This window comes from Macaca mulatta, chromosome 6 (genome assembly GCF_049350105.2).
Source record: "Macaca mulatta isolate MMU2019108-1 chromosome 6, T2T-MMU8v2.0, whole genome shotgun sequence".
NCBI classification, from domain to species: Eukaryota; Metazoa; Chordata; class Mammalia; order Primates; family Cercopithecidae; genus Macaca; species Macaca mulatta.
Genome location: NC_133411.1, coordinates 66,796,756 through 66,802,875, shown reverse-complemented (window position 1 = coordinate 66,802,875; position 6,120 = coordinate 66,796,756).

Genomic DNA, 6,120 nt, shown 5'->3' with positions numbered 1-6,120 from the left:
GTCTGGGAATGTTTATCCATACTCGTTATTAAAGACACACTTAGTTGCCTACTTAATTATTACCAACCCTCTACCCCCACTTTCTTCCTGGCATATGTAAGTGGGATTTTGTTCAGATCTTGTGAAGTCAAGTCTTCCGGGGAGATCCAGCCTCTCCTCAGTTCTGTAGGCTAATTCTGAGCCTTTTATGGTAATTTCTCTACCCTTGCCAGTGATTAGGTTAGGACAAGCTTGCCATGCTGCAATTGTAGACAGTGAGACACAGGTTGGCTTCTGGGAAAATATCCCCAACTCTTACAAAGAAAAGACAGAACAGAACATTTTTTCTTCTGGGCTTTGGAAATTGTTTTCAAAGATGTCATGGTTAGGCTATTATCTTGAGACCATGAAAGGAACTATCTGACTACACAGACAACATACTGAAACTGGCAAAGCAGAAGTTAGACAGAACTTGAATCTTTAAAGATGTGTTTGAGCTGCTGAAATAATCAGCCCTACTTTGAAACTTATTAAAATAATAACTAGTTATTATTTAAGCCATTTTAGTTGAACCTGCTATTATTTGCCCCTGAAACAATCTAACTAATATACTATTAGTCCATTTGTATTGCTATAAAGGAATACCTGATGTTGGGTAATTTATAAAGAAAGGAGGTTTATTTGGCTGACAGTTCTTCAGGCTGCACAGGAAGCATGGCTCTACAGCTGCTTGGCTTCTGGTGAGGCCTCAGGAAACTAACTCATGGCAGAAACAAGGGGAGCTGGCATATCACATGGTGGGAGGAGGTGGCAAGTAGGCAGGGAGGAGATGCCATGCTCTTAACCAGCTCCTTCATGAATAGAGTGAAAACTTACACATTACTGCAAGGACAGCACCAAGTGGATCATGAAGGATCATGGCCCAAACACTTCCCAACAGGCCCCACCTTGAATACTGGGGGATCAATTTCAACATGAGACTTGGAGAATACAAATATCCAAACTATATCATACACCTACTCTTTGTTCTAACAATGTGCTGGTGAGTCTGGGCTGCGGGTCGGGGAGAAAGGTACCTGGCACAGTGGAAATGTTGGGGCTTTGGCCCCAAATTAGCTGGGTGACCTTAGGCATGTTAATTCATCTCTACTTTATGTTAAATAAGGGAATTATGAATTGGAATCTTCTCTACATCCTGCACAGTATTAGAGCAAATGAATTTATAAACTCAGTGTAAACATTAGATAACATTTTTCAAACACTAAGCTTCTGACCCAGAGTAGATAATAAAGTCAAAAGATGGTTGCAATGAGCACTAAAGATGAACTAAAATAGAACAGAGAATATCACTGTGTGCTGAACATAAAAGTTTCGTTTTCTGAAATTGCTTCATTTACATGCATGCATGGGTGCACTTGTGTGCTTGCACACATATGCAAATGTTGCCAAGTAAAATATTTTTAAAAGCATACGAAGCATGGATTTAGAACAAACTCAACACCAGAGACAACTAGAGGAACCTAAGTCTCTCACCAACCCCCACTCCTGACAATTTACCTGCCATCCATGATTCAAAATGGTTTCTATAGAGAAATAAAAATTGATTCAAAAGGGAGACCTAATGAGTAACATAATAGGGAGCCATTGATTGTTTTAGAGTGGTATGATGGAGCAGTGGGTAAGTAAATCACTCAACACTGGTACTTCAGACTGCCAAGAGAGGAGAAAACAGAGACAAAGTGATTTCTGAGCTTTTGACAACTTTTTTTTCTCAAAGTAGATTGAAGATATTATGTGCCATCTTATATATGTTAGTAAACAAAGGTAATATCTACACTTAGGAATACTTCATGTAAGGCTTGTCTGGAAACTAAAATCTGGACTATAAAGTTCTTGGGGGTTAGATACGTATCTTAGACTTCTTTGTGTCTTGAATTGTGCATAGCCTAGTGCTGAATAGATATGTAAGCCACTCATTTTTGTACAATTAACTACTGCAGAATTTTCAGACTAATATATTCCTTTTTGTTGTTTTGATCCTCTGCTGAATCATGAGAAAAGTTCTCAGGTGAACTGCAGTGACGTACAGTGTCTAACTGGAAAAGAAGGAAAATAATCAGATGTACCCCCAGAAACCCTAGGATATGGGAGGCTCATCTACTGGCCACTCCATGGGAAACTTGCTTGCTTTGGGGGACAGTTAGCTTTGCTCTATTTTGTGGGCACAGGGTTTTGCCTTGTTTTTATACTCCCTTATTCCCAGCAAACATCCTAAAAGGATGTGGGTAAAAGAAAAAGAGAATGAATTTTGCAATTCTACTCACTGCCTAGTCATTCCTTTCCTACTCACAGACAGAAAGAGACACATGAGTAGAGGTGGAGTTTACCATCACCCTTAATCATCTGGAACCTACGTGTGTGTAAAAGGCAAGAAAACAGCCATTACCAGGAGGCACTCACCTTCACAGTTTCCACCACCTATTCCACCCCTCCGTGTCACACTACGCAAATTGCTACACCAATCACAATTGCCCTCTTGTTCAAAGAAAAGAATATCATGGATTTCTTTCCTGGCAGTTCTGCTGTCGATTGTTTTTGTTCTTTTAATAGGCAAGGTGAGAAGTTTAGGAAAAAAATTATTCAGATAATTCACCTGGGAGTAGGGTAGGGACCTGAGGCATGCAGAGAGAATGACAAATTCAAAATCAACCAAGCCATAACTGGCTGTTCTACTGACCACTGTGCCAAGTACCTCAAAAGAGTAGGTCTTGATTCTTCCTTTTGAGGAGGTTTCAGTTTGGTTGGAAAGGAATGGGGGAGGGGCCAGGTACAGTGGCTCACACCTGTAATAGCAGCACTTTGGGAGGCCGAGGTGGGTGAATTGTTTGAGCCCAGGCATTTGAGACTAGCCTGGGCAACATGGCAAGACCCCATATCTACAAAACAATACAAAAATTAGCCAAGCATGATGGCATGCACCTGTAGTCCCAGCTACTCGGAAGGATGAGGTGGGAGAATCACTTGAGCCCAGGAGGTTGAGGCTACAGTGAGCTGTGAACATGCTTCCGGGCTCCAGTCTGGACTACACAGCAAGACTCTGTCTCAAATAAATAATAAATAAATTTTTTTAAAAAAGGGAAAAAAAGAAATGGGGAACGGAAGAGGAAGGAATCCAGGGGAAGAAGAATGATCACTAAGATTGCATCACACCTTCTGCTGTCTCGTTTCAACTCTACACCAATCCAATATTCCCTTCATTTGACAGAGAGGTCAAAAGAGGCTGGGAAGAATAAGGTCGCCCAATAAAAATGTCAAAGCTGATATGGGAACATAGCCAGTATGTCTCTAAAGTGCCCTGTGTCCCTTGGGGAAGAGAATATTTAACTTGATTGTTGCTTCAGTTTTTTTTTTTTCTATGTCAGCTATCAGTTTCCAAGGCATTACTTAGGGGATTTCCTTTATTTTCTTTTTTAAAAAATCTCAAATTTCCCTCTCATTTAATAACTGTAATTTCAGTGCCTAACATGTAAGACAAAATACTTTCCAAACTTTTTTTTTCAAAATTTTTGCACCAACTGTAGTCACCTCACTGGAACAGTTTTGTTTCCTTAAATAATATACAATGAACTTGTTCATATCAAAGATGTACACCACTATTAAATACAAACAGCTCGGCTGGGTGTGGTGGCTCATGCCTGTAATGTCAGCACTTTGGGAGACTGAGGCAGGTGGATCATCTGAGGTCAGGAGTTCAAGACCAGCCTGGCCAGCATGGAGAAACCCTGTCTCTACTAAAAACACAAAAATCACCCAGGTGTGGTGGCACATGCCTGTAATACCAGCTACTCAGGAGACTGAGGCAGGAGAATCACTTGAACCCAGGAGGTGGAGGCTGCAGTGATCTGAGATTGTGCTTGTGCCCCTACACTCCAGCCTGGGTGACAATGAGACTCTGTTTCAAAAAAAAAAAAAAAAAAAGTGACTGGCAAGGTGGCCAAATAGGAACAGCTCCAGTCTGTGGCTCCCAGCGAGTTCAATGCAAAAGGTGGGTGATATCTGCATTTCCAACTGAGGTACCCAGCTCATCTCATTGGGACTGGTTAGACAGTGGGTGCAGTGCACAGAGGGCAAACCAAAGGAGAGTGGGGCATTGCCTCACCCGGGAAGTGCAAGGGGTTGAGGAACTCCCTCCCCTAGCCAAGGGAAGCCATGAGGGACTGTGCCTTGAGGAACAGTGCACTTCGACCCAGACTACGCTTTTTCCATGATCTTTGCAACCCACAGACCAGGAGGTTCCCTTGGGTGTCTATGCCACCAGGGCCCTGGGTTTCAAGCACAAAAGTGGGCAGCCATTTGAGCAGACACAGAGCTAGCTGCAAGAGCATTTTTCATACCCCAGTGGCACCTGGAATGCCAGCAAGACAGAACTGTTCCCTCCCCTGGAAAGGGCGCTGAAGCCAGGGAACTGAGTGGTCTAGCTCAGCAGATCCCAACCCCACAGAGCCCAGCAAGCTAAGATCCACTGGCTTGAAATTCTCGCTGCCAGCACAGCAGTCTGAAGTCGACCTGCGATGCCCAAGCTTGGTGGAGGAAGGGGCATCTGCCATTACTGATGCTTGAGTACACGGTTTTCCCCTCATAGTGTAAACACAGCCATGGGGAAGTTCCAACTGAGTGAAGCCCTCTGCAGCTCAGCAGAGGCAATGTAGCCAGACTGCCTCTTTAGATTTCTCCTCTCTGGGCAGGGTATCTCTGAAAAAAAAGGCAACAGCCCCAGTCAGGGACTTATAGATAAAAAGCCCCATCTCTCTGGGACAGAGGGAGGAAGGGGCGGCTGTGGGTGCAGCTTCCTGGGGGAAGGGGAGGCTGTGGGTGCAGCTTCAGCAGACTCAAACATCCCTGCCTGCTGGCTCTGAAGAGAGGAGCAGATCTCCCAGCACAGCATTCGAGCTCTGCTAAGGTTCAGACTGCCTCCTCAAGTGGGTCCCTGGCCCCCGTGTAGCTTGACTGGGAGACACCTCCCAGCAAGGGTTGACAGACACCTCATACAGCAGAGCTCCGGTTGGCATCTGGAGGGTGTCCTTCAGGGATGAAGCTTCCAGAGGAAGGAGCAGGCAGCAATTTTTGCTGTTCTGCAGCCTCCGCTAGTGATACAGGCAAACAGAGTCTGGACTGGGCCTCCAGCAAACTCCAGCAGACCTGCAGAAGAGGGGCCTGACTGTTACAAACAAAACTAACAAACAGAAAGGAATAGCATCAACATCAAACAAAAGGACGTCCACACATAAACTCCATCCAAAGCTAACCAACCTCAAAGACCCAAGGTAGATAAATCCATGAAGATGAGAAAAAAACCAATGCACAAAGGCTGAAAATTCCAAAAACTGAATGCCTCTTCTCCTCCAAAGGAACACAACTCCTCGCCAGCAAAGGAAAAAAACTGGATGGAGAATGAGTTTCATGAATTGACAGAAGTAGGCTTCAGAAGGTGGGTAAGAGACTCCTCTGAGCTAAAGGGGCATGTTCTAACCCAATGCAAGGAAGCCAAGAACATTGAAAAAAGGTTAGATGAATTGCTAACTAGAATAACCAGTTTAAAAGAGAACATAAATGACCTGATGGAGCTGAAAAACACAGCAAGAGAACTTTGTAAAGCATACACAACTATCAATAGCCGAATCGATCAAACAGAAGAAAGGATATCAGAGATTGAAGATCAACTTAATGAAATAAAGCATGAAGATAAGATTAGAGAAAAAAGAAGGAAAAAAACACAAACAAAGCCTCCAAGAAATATGAGACTATGTGAAAAGAACAAACCTACATTTGATTGGTATACCTAAAAGTGATGGGGAGAATGGAATCAAAAGTTGGAAAACACTCTTCAAGATATTCTTCAAGAGAACTTTCACAACCTAGCAAGACAGGCCAACATTCAAATTCAGGAAATTCGGAGAACACCACAAAGATACTCCTTGAGAAGAGCAACCCTAAAACACATAATCGTCAGATTCACCAAGGTTGAAATGACCGAAAAAAATGTTAAGGGCAGCCAGAGAGAAAGGTTGGGTTACCCACAAAGGGAAGCCCATCAGACTAACAGTGGATCTCTCTGTAGAAACCCTACAAGCCAGAAGAGAG